General features: G+C 42.8%; 1 long non-coding RNA gene across 1 annotated transcript; it reads right to left on the bottom strand.

The window, feature by feature from the left end:
• Window positions 1–2,799: 2,799 nt before the first annotated feature.
• Window positions 2,800–8,481, bottom strand: LOC148001524 (uncharacterized). The gene is made up of 2 exons (XR_015636327.1): window positions 8,146–8,481; window positions 2,800–3,962 (listed from the first exon to the last, which is right to left on the bottom strand). It is a non-coding gene; the product is annotated as an uncharacterized LOC148001524 (long non-coding RNA).
• Window positions 8,482–15,056: the final 6,575 nt, after the last annotated feature.

Below are 15,056 nucleotides of genomic sequence, written 5' to 3'. Positions count from 1 at the left end.
GTTTTTTTTTGTTTTTTGTTTTTTTTTTTTTCACTTGTAGATGCTGGGAACCAAATGGAAGTCTTCTGGGAAAACAGTAAATACTGTTAACAGTGGAGGCAATTTTATAGCCTCAATCACACATGAATTTTTATGAGTGATAGAATCCAATCACAGGTCCACATACTTTTGCCTTTAGCATTCATTTTACTGTTTCAGTAACACAACTTAGCATAACAAGATTGATCAGCATTATATATTTATACAATGTAGCAGTCAATTAAAATAAAGTAAATGTATCGCAGTCCCATTCTGCAATGGACATACATTTCCTGATAAAAATTGGACATGATACATACTATAGAAGCTCAAAATCAAGGAAAAAATATGGTTTTGTAATATGTGGGCCTGATTATTGCTGTGGATGACATATTGATGGGTAAACATCCATGTGGGAGAGAGTACCAAAGAGGAACTTCCTATATTTTTGAACACACAAGTATAATTAGTGTACTTTAATCAAGGATTTAAAGTAACTGGGACAATTCTATAGAATCTATATTGATTCTACATTCTCAAGAAATGTTTGCAATCCTTTTCAATATTTCATTATATCTACTGTTTGTGTGTGTATGGGGATGGATGTCACATATGCCCCAGTACATATATATGTATATAAAAAAACAGCTTTTAGAGTTCAATTTTCTCTTTCAACAATCCATACCACCTAACCCTCCAGCTCAACCCATTGCATCTTAGTAGCTGGACCTTTGATGTTAGACTAAAGGCTAGAAACAAAAATGAAAGGCCTCTCAGTGTGGCACTTGTATTATAATTCTTTTATAGGTGAGCTCATAACGCACAGAAGGTGCTGGATTGAGATCAAAACATCTCTCTTCCTCCAGATACAATATCACTCATTCTCCAATCTTACATCTCCTCTGGACAGCATCACTTGACTTTTCTTTGGTTGCTTCTCCCAAAGGGGCTGGAATTTTCCGACTCCATATTTCTTCCTCTCAGATCATTCAATTCCTCTCTTTGATTCTCCCCTCTTAGCAGTACTCTGATTTCTCACCCACACTGAGTTATAAATGTAGTCAACACTTTTAGCAGGATACTAAAGCTTTTCTATTCTTATCACCTGCAATGTCAGGGTGTGGGTACTTTGAGCTTATTGATGTATTTTTTCTAAACAAACCAGATGCTTTATCTAAGAACAAAAAAGAGTACTTCCTTCACATGCATTAAAATTCTTTCTTGTGTTACATTGTCTTACAGACACAGGCTCTGCCCACAGGCTCATGTGATAAGAATATCGAGCCAGGGGAAGAGCTGAGAAAAATAAAATGTGGAAGAAAAAAAAGAGGAAGAAGATACAGGAGGGCAGAATGAAGGAAAGCAAAAGAAGCAGAAAGAAATGAAGAGGAAGGAGAGGAGGAGGAGAAGCACTAGAAAGAAAGAACAAGAAAACAGGGGGGTGTAGGGAATGGAAGGAAGCAAAGTAGGAGTAAGAAGAGGAGGGTGGAATGAAGAGAAAGGAGAAGAGGATATAGGAAGAAGAAGAAAGGGAAGAAGAAGTAGAGAAGAAGGAAGGATAAGGAATAAGGAAATGAAGAGTTGAGAGAAAGGGAAAGAAGGAGAATGAACACAAGTAAAAGGAAGAGAAAAAAGAGTATGAGAGGAAGAGGGAGTAAAGGAAGAAGGAAAGTAAAACAGGAAGAGAAAAAGATATACAAGATTAGGAGACAGAGAAGAGGGGTTGAGAAAGGGGTAAGGAGAAGTGGGTATAGAAAGAGAAAGATGAAGGGGGAAAGAGAAAATAGAATAAAGAAGAAAAGGAGAGGCAGATCAGAGGGAAAGGGTAAGGTATCCTCCAGTTTGGTGTTTCATCTGTCACATTGACCACTAACCCTGTTCCCTGGACAAGTTCCAGGTCTCTCTCAGAGCTCTTCTTTCTCCTTTGTGTGAAGTAAATGAGTGGAATGTAGTGCCTAGTTTACTCACAGCAGCATTTTATATTGACTAGACAAGTCCCAAGCAGCCTTCTGGCTTCTGCCAATGCTTGGATTCTAAGCATGTACTGCCATTCTATATATATTTTTACTGAAGTACTGGAAATATAAACCCTTGGCTTACTTTTGTTGGTTTCTTCCATTTATTTATTTATTTATTTATTGATTGATTGATTGATTGATTGATTCATTCATTCATTCATTCATTCATTTACTTTTATCTCTGAATATTTTCCTTTTATATGTCTAAGTTAAAGTGTGAATAGACAAATTCTGTAGCCCTCATAAACCTCATTCCAAATTTTCCAACACACATTTTTTATATTCAAACTTGCATCAACTTTCTTCATTTAAATTTAGAGTATGAATTATATATTTTTACATTTCTAAAACAATGATTATAAAAAGGTGTGTTCAGATGTTTAATAATCCAAAACTAACTTGTAAAAGTAAAAGAGTAAATATAGACCCCCCCCCATGTTTCACATGCTGAACTTCCCACACAGAATGAGTTAGCAGAGAGCTGTGTAGAAGGCATGGGTGAAGCAAATGGACAGGGTATCTTGTACACAAGACTGAATATTTCAAAGGACAAATAAAATTCATTAAAAAGTATGTCATACTAAGTAAATAGTGTTGTGCTTTCCTGCTTTGTTAATAAGGGAAAGAAGTAAATCACTTCAATTGTATTTAAAATATACACACACACTGCCCCCGCCAGCAGGGAGCAGGTAATTCATGGGGATCAAGGGGGACCCATACCTGCGGGAGAACAGGCGAGAAAGAGGAGAGAGACCAAGCAGTGTCCTTGTCAAGGTCTGTTTATTGACAGGAGTGTACTGTATTTAAAGCTCTGAAGCAAGAATTGAAGCAGAAACTGAAGCTTAGGGGTGAATCATTAAACTGCAAGATATTCTCTTTAGACTGAAAGATCCCATGCAGAGAGACCCTTTCTAAAGTCGCGGGAAATTGCGGACCCCAGACACAGAGAGACCATTTTGGATGTAGTAAGCAAAGGCGAGGTTTATTACGGAGATCTATTATGGGGAGCTCCGGGTCGACACGTATCCTGCGCAGGAGACAGAGGTGTCGACCCTGAGCTTCCAAACTCGGGGGGTTATAAAGGGAAGGTTAGGGGCATTCGCGCGGTTACACATGATTGGTCAATTCAAATGGTGCACAGTTACTTTCAGCGCGAAATTACATCAGCAAGGAGTACGTGCTCTCTTGCAGCTCAGCAGGCAGGTAGGGTGGCTCATCTCACTCGGGGGGTGGCTACAGATGGTCAATGTCTTTGGGGCTGATAGCTGGTTTGGCAAGTCCTATCTCTGGCTCTCCCTCAGGCACGTCCGGCCCTGCACATCCAGACTCTGACAATGAGTAACCTTTTTAAAACTCTAGTTCTACATTCCCTTCTTCTTTTTTTGTTAATAGTTCTAATCTTAGAACTACATGGAGAACTCAGCTTCATCTAGCATAACAGCTTGGTATTGTTGTCTTAACATGAGGATTCTGATCTGGACACATGAGGACTCTAATCTAAGCCTATACACCAAGGTCATGACTAGCTTTTAGAACTTCTAAACTTATACAGACTGTGATCCCTGAGGCACAGTCCCAAGAAATACAACATATGTAATGTTACATCATTCATAATAGAAATCAAGCCTATCCGTACACCTATCTTGATAGAACCCAGGGCAAACATGAAATTAAGTCTAGGGAGCTTTTTGAAGATCTGAGTTTCCCTCTAGGTCCCAGCTCTCAGCCCCACCAGCAAGTACACGGTTGGTGAAGGCTGAGAATTGATGGCTGTCAGGGTGGTCAGCAGCACCAGGTACGGTCCTTTCCAGTGAGGCTCGAGTATCTGGGTTCGGTGCCATCGTATGTAGCCGAGTCTCTGATGGAATTGATGAGATGTCTCGGGGGTCCCCAGGGCATAGGCTGCTGCCAGGTCTGAGCAGATTTCTAGAAAGAAATCACCTGTATCACCTGTAGGTCTTTTAGCCTGGCATACAAATCATTATTACTATGACATGTTGGTTCAGTAACATCATCTAATACAGTCAGAGGAGCTGAGGCAACATATAAGATCTCAAAGGGGGTAAGGCTGAATCTGGAAGGGGTATTTCTTGCTCTGAAGAGAGCAAGAAGGAAGGAGTGCCACCCAGTCTGTGCCAGTCTCCATGGTCAATTTAGTCAGGGTCTTTTTTAGAGTTTTATTTATTTACTCTACCTGTCCTGAACTTTGAGGTCTGTAAATACAGTGTAATTTCCAATCGACCTCTAAATACTTGGCCACAGCCTGGCTTACCTTGGCAATGAAAGTAGGGCCGTTGTCTGACCAGATTACCTTGGGCATTCCAGACCTGGGGAAAATTTCTTCCAGTATCTTCTTGATGATTGCAGAGGCCGTCTCTTGCTTGGTGAGGAAAGCTATCTATTCCTGAAAAAGTATCTACAAGCACTAGGAGATACTTGTGATTATATTTTTATGATTTTATCTCAGTGAAGTTCACTTCGACTTTTCACTAAACTCTCTAGGTCTCTTTGCCCTGTTTGCTTGCTAAGCATTCACTTATTGACATAACTCATACTTTTTCTGCCTCTCTGGCTAAAATCATAAAGTCTACTACATACACTTAACTACTTGGATGAATTTTTTATCTCCTAAATGAGCCTATTTCTTTATTTGGCAAAGTGAGTCTTTTCTTTGTTCTCTGAGGAATATAGTTTTCCCTCAAGTGTGCCATTGTGTTTTTTGTTTGCTTGTTTGTTTGTTTGTTTGTTAGTACAATTTGGGCCTTTTCTTCTGTTGTACATTCTAAGTGAGGCCATCCCTTAGTACAATCCCAGTTCTCAGTGGTTGTCTCTTGCAGGCCTGTAACCAGGATAGGCTCCTGCATAGCCATTTCCCGAGCCACTTTATCTGCTTTGTTACTGCCACATGCCACTGAATCTCTTCCCTCCTGATATCCTGAGCAATGAATAGTACTCACAGTTGTTGGCTTCACCAAGGCATCCAAGAGATGGCAAAGGCAACTGCAGCACTGATGTACTGGGGGGTTGTGGTTCATCCATCCCAGATGACATTGTGTTGTCCACCATGGCAGCACCCACTTATCTCTGTCCTTCATGAAGAGAACTGTTCCCGTCAGTAGACAAGGTAGCCTCGGCTTTCAGCAGGGGTCAATCAAACAGTCACAGAGGGCTTTCCTCCAACCATGGGCTTCTGCCAGTGTTTGACACTTGTGCTGTGGTGGCTCCAGGTCCGGATTGGGCAGCAAGGTGACCAGATTTTCCCCAACCGGTGGAGAATCTAGTCCATGGCAGCTGACCAGTGGTCCCATTTTTTGGGACACTCTATTCAAAGGCAAAACATCAGCCACTCTATCACAGTTTAAGTGCTGGATTGGGTGATAATTGTTAGTGCCCGGCTGGCAGGAGTGATATGTTCTAAGCAGAACAGCGCTAAGCCATTCATCTCCCAGCATCAGGTACTGGTGCACTGAGACAGGTCTTAAGCTCCACATACACAGTCTGTAGATATGCATACACATGGCCTCACCCAGATTTTTCAGCCCACACAAGCCAATTTGGAGAGCAATTTTCTCATGAGCAAGGGATAAGGGCAGTCAGAGATGACCATGAATTAGTGGGTGGGTTACCTGGCCCAAGCCAAGGTCCACTGTTCTTCGGGCAGTCCATAAGTATTGTTCGTTACCAGTAGCCCCTTGCACTCAAGGTCTTTGGATATTGGCCCACTGGGAGGCATAGGAGCACAGAGCATTGGGTCCCTGTCCAGCACTCTAGGACCAAGAAGCTCTCCAATGGCCACTCTGTTCTTTCTTGGGCAGTCCCTGACCCAGTGTCTGTTTTCTTTGCCGTAGGCACACTGATTTTTTGCCAGGAATTCTCTTCTGTTGCCAGGTACTATCTTCCGAGGTTCCCTAACTACTGTGGCCAGTATATGTTCCTCTCTTTTATCTCTCTTTAGCTCTCTAACTTCCTCTTCTTTTTGTCTCTTTTCTTTCCTAGCTTCCTGCTCTTTTTACCTCTTTCTTTCTTTCATCTATTAGGTGCTGTCCACTTTTGTGCACAGACCCTGAACCACACATCAAACTTATTTTCTCTGCAACTTACAATAACTCTCTCAGTGACTTAGCTTAACCCTTCAAGTTTCTGTAACTTTCTCTTCATATCCTTTCCTTATCTTAGCCAGATTGGTGGGGCATTTTCCAGCCCCTCAGAGACCCACCCTTGGAGCCTGGCAGCAGACCTGGCACTCCCTACCTTTAGGCGTATTGAAGTCAACAGGCAGAAGTGAAGGCCTTCCATCTGTGTCTGGAACATTCTTTCTGGGCTCCAGTAGGATTCCGTCTTTCCTCAGTGGTAAAGAAGACCTCTAACAGTTACTAACAAGCATCTTAAATGGGATGGTGAGAAAACAGGAGAATTTTGTGAAGAGGGCAAACAGCATTTAGTCACACAGCTAAACCAGGAGGCCTTCTTGGACAAAAAGGCCATTGTACAAATAAGCACAAGCTTTGTCTATGAAACGGAAAGGTGAGCAGAGAGGCAGCCGATCTGTTATGGACTATCTCTCTAGACTTAGATTTTCCCTCAAGGAGTATCTCTCTTCAGTGTCAGCTCCGTGGCTTTGCCTCTCAAGAGAACCAGCCTCCAAATGACACTAGGCTTTTAGTAACAACTAATAACAAAAGGATGGAGAGATGGTTAGAACCTGGGTGCTAGATGCCAGGTGGCTGACAAAAGAATCGTAACCAGTTCACCAGGGGCTATCAGGACCTCAGTAGTAGCCCTTTTACCAAACTGTCTCACTGGGTTTAAAAGGCCCATGGAAAAGAAAACATTAATCCTGACCTTGGCCACCGCCAAAGCCTGAATTCTAAATTTTGAACTGGCAAAACAAAACAAAGTTCTTTACAGCTTGTTGTACATTTTTTGAAACTATTTTACGGGCTCTTTTTGTCCCCCAACCTGGGGCATTTTGACCATAGGGGCAGAAACTGGCTGCTGTGGGAATAGGATCAAAGGCACTCTCCATGTTAATGATGACCAATGAGAAAAGTAATTTAATGCTGAAGACTAACTCCTCCCTTGGAATAAGGACAGCAGATAAGGTAGGCTTCCTTAAAGAACTTCTCTTAATGAGCACTCTACTTCTGTGAACAAATGTCAGGAATTCCTTTCTTGTTCTTGTTTTACTTAGAGTCCTCTCCCACCTTGCTCTCAGACTTTTCAGATGGTTCCTCCTGTAGCATTTCTAATGTAGCCTGTCCCTTTAAGGTTCTTTGCTCCCAAGCAAAATTTAAATCTTTCCCAGCCCATCACAGCTGGCTGCAAGCACAAGCAGAGATAAAACACTATGCTTTAAAAATTAACTTTGGCTATCAACCAACACACCGCCACTAGAGCGGGGTCCACAAAATTAAGTTCCTTACTCACTAAGCATTAAGGGGACCAAGTAAAACTCTTTGACGAACAAAGCAAACAGTTTCATGATTTCAAATACAGTCGTCAGTCCAAGATTCAAACACAGTCGTCAGTCCAAATTCAAACACGAAACAAAAGTCAAAAAGATACTGGACAATACCACAGAAAACAATCCAGGCAAACAAGACCAAGACAAAGCATCCTATCCAGAAAACCACAGTCAGGTACACAGAGTGGGATTCCACTTCCACTCTCTCAACACAGACACAGAATGGGATTCCACATCCACTCTCTTCCTCTTAACTGGCCACACCCGGGCTCTCCCGACTGTTCTCCACCCGTGGAACGTCTTCCAGGGGCTGAAGCTTGGGGCTTCCGCAGCCAGGGGGTCCTCATGTACCACGAAGGCAGCTGCACCGAGTGGGAATACACATCCACTCTCCTAGCACAGGGCAGGAATACACATCTACCCTCTTAGCACAAGGCAGGAATACACATCTGCCCTCTTAGCACAGGGCAGGAATACACATCTGCCCTCTTAACACAGGGCAGGAATACACATCTGCCCTCTTAACACTGACCAGTACTAAGACACACATATATACACACATGGCGGAACCAAAACAGAGACAGACACAGACTGACAATTGCAGCGCCGCTCACACAGAAACACTCAGACAAACATCCAACTCACCTCCAAGGGGTCTTCGGAGTCTGGTGTGGTCGCGCAGATCCCGGACGAGCCCCCAAAATGAAAGATCCCACGCAGAGAGACCCTTTCTAAAGTCGCGGGAAATCGCGGACCCCAGACACAGAGAGACCATTTTGGATGTAATAAGCAAAGGCGAGGTTTATTACAGAGATCTATTATGGGGATCTCCGGGTCGAGACAGAGGTGTCGACCCTGAGCTACCAAACTCGGGGGTTTATATAGGGGAGGTTAGGGGCATTCTCGAGGTTACACATGATTGGTCAATTCAAATGGTGCACAGTTACTTTCGGCGCAAAATTACATCAGCAAGGAGTATGTGCTCTCTAGCAGCTCGGCAGGCAGGTAGGGTGGCTCATCTCACTCAGGGGGGTGGCTACAGATGGTCAATGTCCTTGGGGCTGATAGCTGGTTTGGCAAGTCCTATCTCTGGCTCCCCCTCAGACACGTCCTGCCCTGCACATCTGGACTCTGACAATGAGTAACCTTTTTAAAACTCTAATTCTACAAGACAATGAGGAAACAGTCTTCCAGGGACATGTTCTTTGAAAAGGTCAAGCCTTTCTCAGGAATCTACTCAGGGCAGGGCTCCAGCTTTGCCTAGTCTGGCAGTCCGGTCTCCAACAATACACATTAATAAATATTAGGCAGTACAGTCCTAAGTTTATATAAGAACATTAGAAGCACCTTAACCATTAAAAATTAAAAACAAATAAAAAAAAAACTAGAAAGATCTGAGTCAGTAAATTAACTTTGGTTATACTAGAGACTATTCAGTGTCAGGAGCCATAACAGGACAAGCTAATAACTAGTGGTTAATCATCCTGAGATGGCCAGCCTCGGATTTTTATATAGTTCACCATTATTAAGCAAGGCTGTATGAGATTCATTTTAGGAAAGATTCCTGCTATTAACAGGCTTTTCCTGTTATTATTAAACACGTATAAAAATCATTAAGTAACAACACACCCCTTTGGAGCAGATCTCTGCAGATCTATGAAGGTGTACTATCTTATAGTGATGATATACAGATAAATAGATAACTTCTTTAGTCTTAATGATGATCCTATAAGAATTCCTAAAATTATACCAATGATTAAAAGTTCTTTTATAATGGGACTATGCCCCTGCCAGCGGGGACCCAGTTATTTGTGGGGGTCAAGGGGCACCCATACCTTCGGGAGAAAGGGCGAGAAAGAGGAGCGAGACCAAGAAGTGTCATTGTCAAGGTCGGTTTATTGAGAGGAATGTAAGCATTTTAAGCTCTAAAGCAATAATTGAAGCAGGAACTGAAGCTTAGCATGGGGGGAGTACTGGGAAGTGCCCAAGGACATAAGGCAAATCATTAAACTGCAAGATATCCTCCTTAGACAGAGAGGCAACAGTCTTCCAGGGACAAGTTCTTTGAAAAGGTCAAGCCCTTCTCAGGAATCTGCTCAGGGCAGGGCTCTAGCTTTGCTTAGTTCGGACGTCTGGTCCGACTGGACTGCTATTAAGTCTCTTTCTGATAGTTAAAACTGCAATGAGAACTCTGCCAGTCCCCCAGCTGTCACGAGGTAATTCCTCTTAGTAACTAAACTTTTTCTCCTACTCACAACACATTCCAAGAACTTGTAAAACAATTATCACGGGTCATAAAAAGAGAACAAACCATTTATTACAGATGCAAGGACTGAGGATAAGATATTGCCTGGGTTTGTCTATACATAACTTCACTAACCACCCTGGTTTTAAACCTTCAGTGAACCTGTAGAGCTGACACTAGTGAAGAATGTTTAGCCAGATACTTACTCCTGATAGATATTCACTTAAACATTCTTGGTTGTAAACTTCTATTTCAATTTATGCTTTGACCTTCCATATGAACTTGTGATGAACTTTGTAATATGTGATTGTGTATTCTGAAAGATGTTTAAGTGCTGAGGACAAAGAGAATAAACACATACACACACACACACACACAGAGAGACAGAAAGACAGAAACAGGAGGACAAATACAAAAGGAATGAGAGAGAAGGACTGAATAGAAGGAAAGAGAGAGAAGGACTGAGCTGGAGAGAGGGACTGAGCCGAAGAGTCAGGTTTGAGCTAAGGAAAACTGAGCTGAATAGAACTGAGTTAAAAAGATCTGGGCTGAGAAGAAATGCAGAGAGAAATAACTTAGAGAGTATAGGTAACATAAGAGAGAAATGTGCAGAATGCAGAGGAAAAGAGGAGAAAAGAAGAAGCTGGAGAGAACAGAAGGCACTGGCAGGTTTCTCCTTATCATGGGACAGAACAGGCCATTTTTCAATATCAAGGCAGGCTTAGTCTTATTAAAACGAACAAGCCTTTTCTCTTACGAACTTGGGTTTGATTCATTTAGATTTAAAAGGGTAGAATCTATTTCTTTTTCTATGTAATAAAGATTGGAGCTCATCTTTCATCCAGAATGATTGAGTTCTTTCTGCACCGATACTTGGTCTTTTCCTCCATATGCATATGTAAGTATGGATGTCTGTGTAAGTATGTAATTGTGAGAACTGAAAGAATAAAAAATGCAGCTAAAGAGTCAGAAGTTTACGAAAGCCCTAAATACCTCAAATTCCAGACCCTGCCCTCTACCTGTACTAGCTGACCATAAAGTTAGATTAAAATCTTAGAGAATAATCTTGAGAAGCAGGAAGCTTCTCCCAGGAACTGATGGACCATAAAGTAAACAATCTTGAGAAACAGGAAGCTCCTCCTTGTGATTCACTGGTATTCTCAACATTGTCCAATGACAGCCTCCCTACCCGCCTGGGTTGAGGTTTCTTCCTTTAAATTCCCCTTGTCTTAGTTACTGGGGGTCGAACTCCACTGCCCCTGCATGGGATATCAGTCTCGACCCCAGTGCACTGGTTCCTATCAATATACCTCATGTTCATTACAGCAAGGACGGTCTCACGTGAGTTCTTAGGGGGTCGCATCATCCCGAGACTTGAGTGAGGGTCTCCCTGCTCCGGGGGTCTTTAATTTGGGGGCTTGCTCGGGATCTTCGCGACCACCCCAGACTCCGAAGACCCCTTGGAGGTGAGTTGGATGTTTGTCTGAGTGTTTCTGTGTAAGCGGAGCCGCATTTGTCAGTCTGTGTCTGTGTCTGTTTTGGTTCTACCGTATGTGTGTGCATGTGTGTTTCTGTGTGTGTCTTAGTACTGGTCAGTGTTAAGAGGGTGGATGTGTATTCCTGCCCCATGCTGAGAGGGTGGATGTGTATTCCTGCCCTGTGCTAGGAGAGTGGATGTTTATCCCCACTCAGTGCAGCTGCCTTTGTGATCCGTGAGGATCCTCTGGCCACCTAAGGGGGGATGCCCCGGTCCTGCAAGCTGCAGCCCTGGAAGAGGTTCCATGGGCAGAGAGCAGTCGGGAGAACCCGACTGTGGGAAGTCAGGAGGACCTGACCGTGGTTTTCTGGAACCAAGGAGATGGAGTACTCCTTTTACCTAGGTGGGTGTGTACGAAGAATACCACTCCATCAGAAGTCGAGTTCAGCTGTCTATTTAAGTATAGGTGCAGACAAGTGTGCTTGGACGTGTTAGTGTTTGTTGTCTGTATTCTGTTTCTGTGTTTGGTGTTCTTTTTCTTTGCCATGGGGCAGACTGTGACAACCCCCTTTGTCTTTGATGGTGGACCATTGCATGGATGTTAGGGTAAGAGGACACTCTGGAATTATGTTGGGAGGTGTAATCAGATGGTCTGTCTCATCCCAGAAGCAGCTAAGGTTAAGCTGCAGTTTGGGCCAGGTACTGAAGGTACCAGGCATCTGTGGAAATTGGTTATAGGATGCTCTGTCTTGGTCTTGTTTGTCTGGTTTGTTTTCTGTGGTATTGTGGAGTGTCTTTTTGGATTTGTTTCGTTTTTGGACTTTGGAGTGTTTGAAATCATGGAACTGTTTGCTTTGTTTGTCAAAGAGTTTTACTTGGTCTTCTTGGTGCTTAAGTTAAAAGTTAAAAATAATTTGCTTGAGAAAAATTGTTTTCTGCCGGGGAGTTTTATCTTTCTCTCTTGAGCCTCCTCCCCAAGGAGAGATTCCCCAGGTTGGGGGGCAGAGAATCCCCTAAAATAGTTTCAAAATGAATCTACAACAAACTGTGAAGAACTTTGTTTTGCCAGTCAAAATTTATTATTCAGGCTTTGGCTGTGGCCACAGTCAGGATTAATGTCTTCTTTTCCATGGGCTTTAACCCAGTGAGACAGTTTGGTAAAGGGCGGCTACTGAGGTCCTGAAAGTCCCAGGTGAACCAGTTACAATTCTTAAGTCAGTCACTTGGCATATAACACACAGGTCCTAACCATTTCTTCATCCTTTTGTTATTGGTTCTTACTGGAAGCCTAGTGCCATTTAGAGGATGGGTCTCTTGAGTGATAAAGCCACGGAGCTGACACTATAAGGAGGTACTCTTTAAGGGAAAATCTAACTCCAGAGAGATAGTCGGTAACAGATCAGCTGCCTCTCTGCTTGCCTTTCTGTTTCACAGACACAAAGTTTGTGCTTATTTTTACAACGGCCTTTTTGTCCTCTTCAGTGGACCTCTATCCTCTAGATTCCCTTCTGTTTTCTCACCATCCCACTTGAGATGCTTTTTAGTAACTGTTACAGGTCTTCTTTACCACAGAGGAAAGACAGAATCCTACTAGAGGCCAGAAAAAATGTTCCAGACATGGATAGAAGGCCCTCACTTCTGCCTGTTGACTTGAATATGCCTGAAGGTAGGGAGCACCAGGTCTACCACCAGGCTCCAAGGGCCGAGGGGCTAGAAAATGCCCTACCAATCTGGCTAAGATAAGGAAAAGATATGAAGAGAAAGTTACAGAAATTTGAAGGGTTAAGCTAAGTCACTGTGAGAGTTATTGTAAGTTACAGAGAAAATAAGGTTGATGTGTGGTTCAGGGTGTGTGCACAAAAGTGGACAGCACCTATTAGCTGTAGAAGAAGATACAGACAGAAAGACTGAAAAAAGAAAGAAAGAAAGAGGATAAAAAGAGCAGAAAGCTAGGGAAGAAAAGAGACAAAAAGAAGAGGAAGCTAGAGAGCTAAAGAGAGATAAAAACAAGAGAGGAACATATACTGGCCACAGTAGTTAGGGAACCTAGGAAGATAGTACCTGGCAGCAGAAGAGAATTCCTGGCTATTGATCAGTGTGACTAATGCAAAGAAAACGGACACTGGGTCAGGGACTGCTACAGAAAGAACAAGAGGGGCCACTGGAGAGCCTCTCGGTCCTAGAGTGCTGGCTATGAGCAGAGATAGAAGGGAAGTCCGCCAAGTTGTTTTGTGGATACAGGGACCCAACACTCTGTGTTCCTATGCCCCAGTGGGCCAGTATCCGAAGACCTTGGGTACAGGGGGCTACTGGCAACAAACAATACTTATGGACTGCATGAAGAACAGTGAACCTTGGCATGGGCCGGGTAACCCACTAGTTCATGGTCATCCCTGACTGCTCCTATCCCTTGCTCATGAGAAATTTGCTCTCCAAAATGGCTTGCGTGGGCTGAAATGGCTGGGTGGGGCCATCTATACAGACTGTGTATGTGGAGCTTGAGACCTGTCTCAGTGCACCAGTACCTGATGCTGGGAGATGTGTGGCTTAGTTCTGTTCTGCCTGGAACACACTGTTCCTGCCAGCTGGGCACTAACAATTATCACTCAACCCAGGACTTAAATTGAGATAGAGTGGCTGATGTTTTGCCTTTGAATAGAATGTCCCAAAACATGGGACTACTGGTCAGCTTCAATAGACTACATTCTCCACTGGTTGGGGACAATCTGGTCACCTTGTTGCCCAATCCTGACCTGGAGCCACCATACCACGAGTGTCAAGTACTGACAGAAGCCCATGGGTGAAGGAAAGACCTCTGTGACTGGTTATTTGACCCCTGCTGAAAGCCAAGGCTACCTTGTCCACAGACAGGAACAGTTCTCTTCATGAAGGTCAGAGATAAGTGGGTGCTGCCATGATGGACAACACAAATGTCACCTGGGATGGACAAACCTCTACCCCCCAGAACATCAGCGCCACAAATACATTTATCATCTCTTGGATGCCCTGGTGAAGCCAACAACTGTGAGTACTATTCATTGCTCAGGATATCAGGAGGGAAGAGATTCAGTGACATGGGGCAGTAACAAAGCAGATAAAGTGGTTCGGGAAATGGCTATGCAGGAGCCTATCCCGGTTGCAGGCCTGCAAGAGACAGCCACTGGGAACTGGGATTGGACTAAGGGATGACCTCACTTAGAATGTACGACATAAGAAAAGGCCCAAATTGCTTAAACGAAAAAAAGACAATGGCACACTCGAGGGAAAATTATATTCCTCCGAGAACAAAAAAAAAAAAAAAAAAAAAACAAACAAAAAAAAACTCACTTTGCCAAATACAGAAATGGACTCACTTAAGAGATAAGAAGTTTCTTTTCACTGAGCTTATTAAGTAATAAATACATTTTGATTGGTAATTTACATAATGTGATTAACGGAAAAGAATATGTCATGGGAACATTATCTAGTGAATTTCATAACATAAGACTTTATTTTTAACCTATCTTTTTTCCCTGACATTAACTTTCAGGAGGAATGAAGTAAAAGTATTGATATGAACAAAAGAATTGACTTTATTTCAAAGAGACCCACAATGTGTGTTTTAAAGTTACTGTTCCCATTTCTCATTACTGACTATTATTTGTTAGCTACTTGTTTAATAATCATTATCCTAGCCATTGAAATATCACTAATAGAAAAAATTAAAATGAAATTACAGGGAAGAAAATTGTAGAAGAGCTCATGCTTATGATGCAGAAGCTATCATCATCATCATCATCATCATCATCATCATCATCATCATCATCATCATCGTTTCAAGAGAAGATTAGAAAA

Source organism: Rattus norvegicus, chromosome 13 (genome assembly GCF_021556685.1).
Source record: "Rattus norvegicus strain SHRSP/BbbUtx chromosome 13, alternate assembly SHRSP_T2T, whole genome shotgun sequence".
Classification (NCBI taxonomy): domain Eukaryota; kingdom Metazoa; phylum Chordata; class Mammalia; order Rodentia; family Muridae; genus Rattus; species Rattus norvegicus.
The sequence above is the reverse complement of the archived record's forward strand: the minus strand, read 5'-3'. Positions and strand labels throughout refer to the sequence as shown.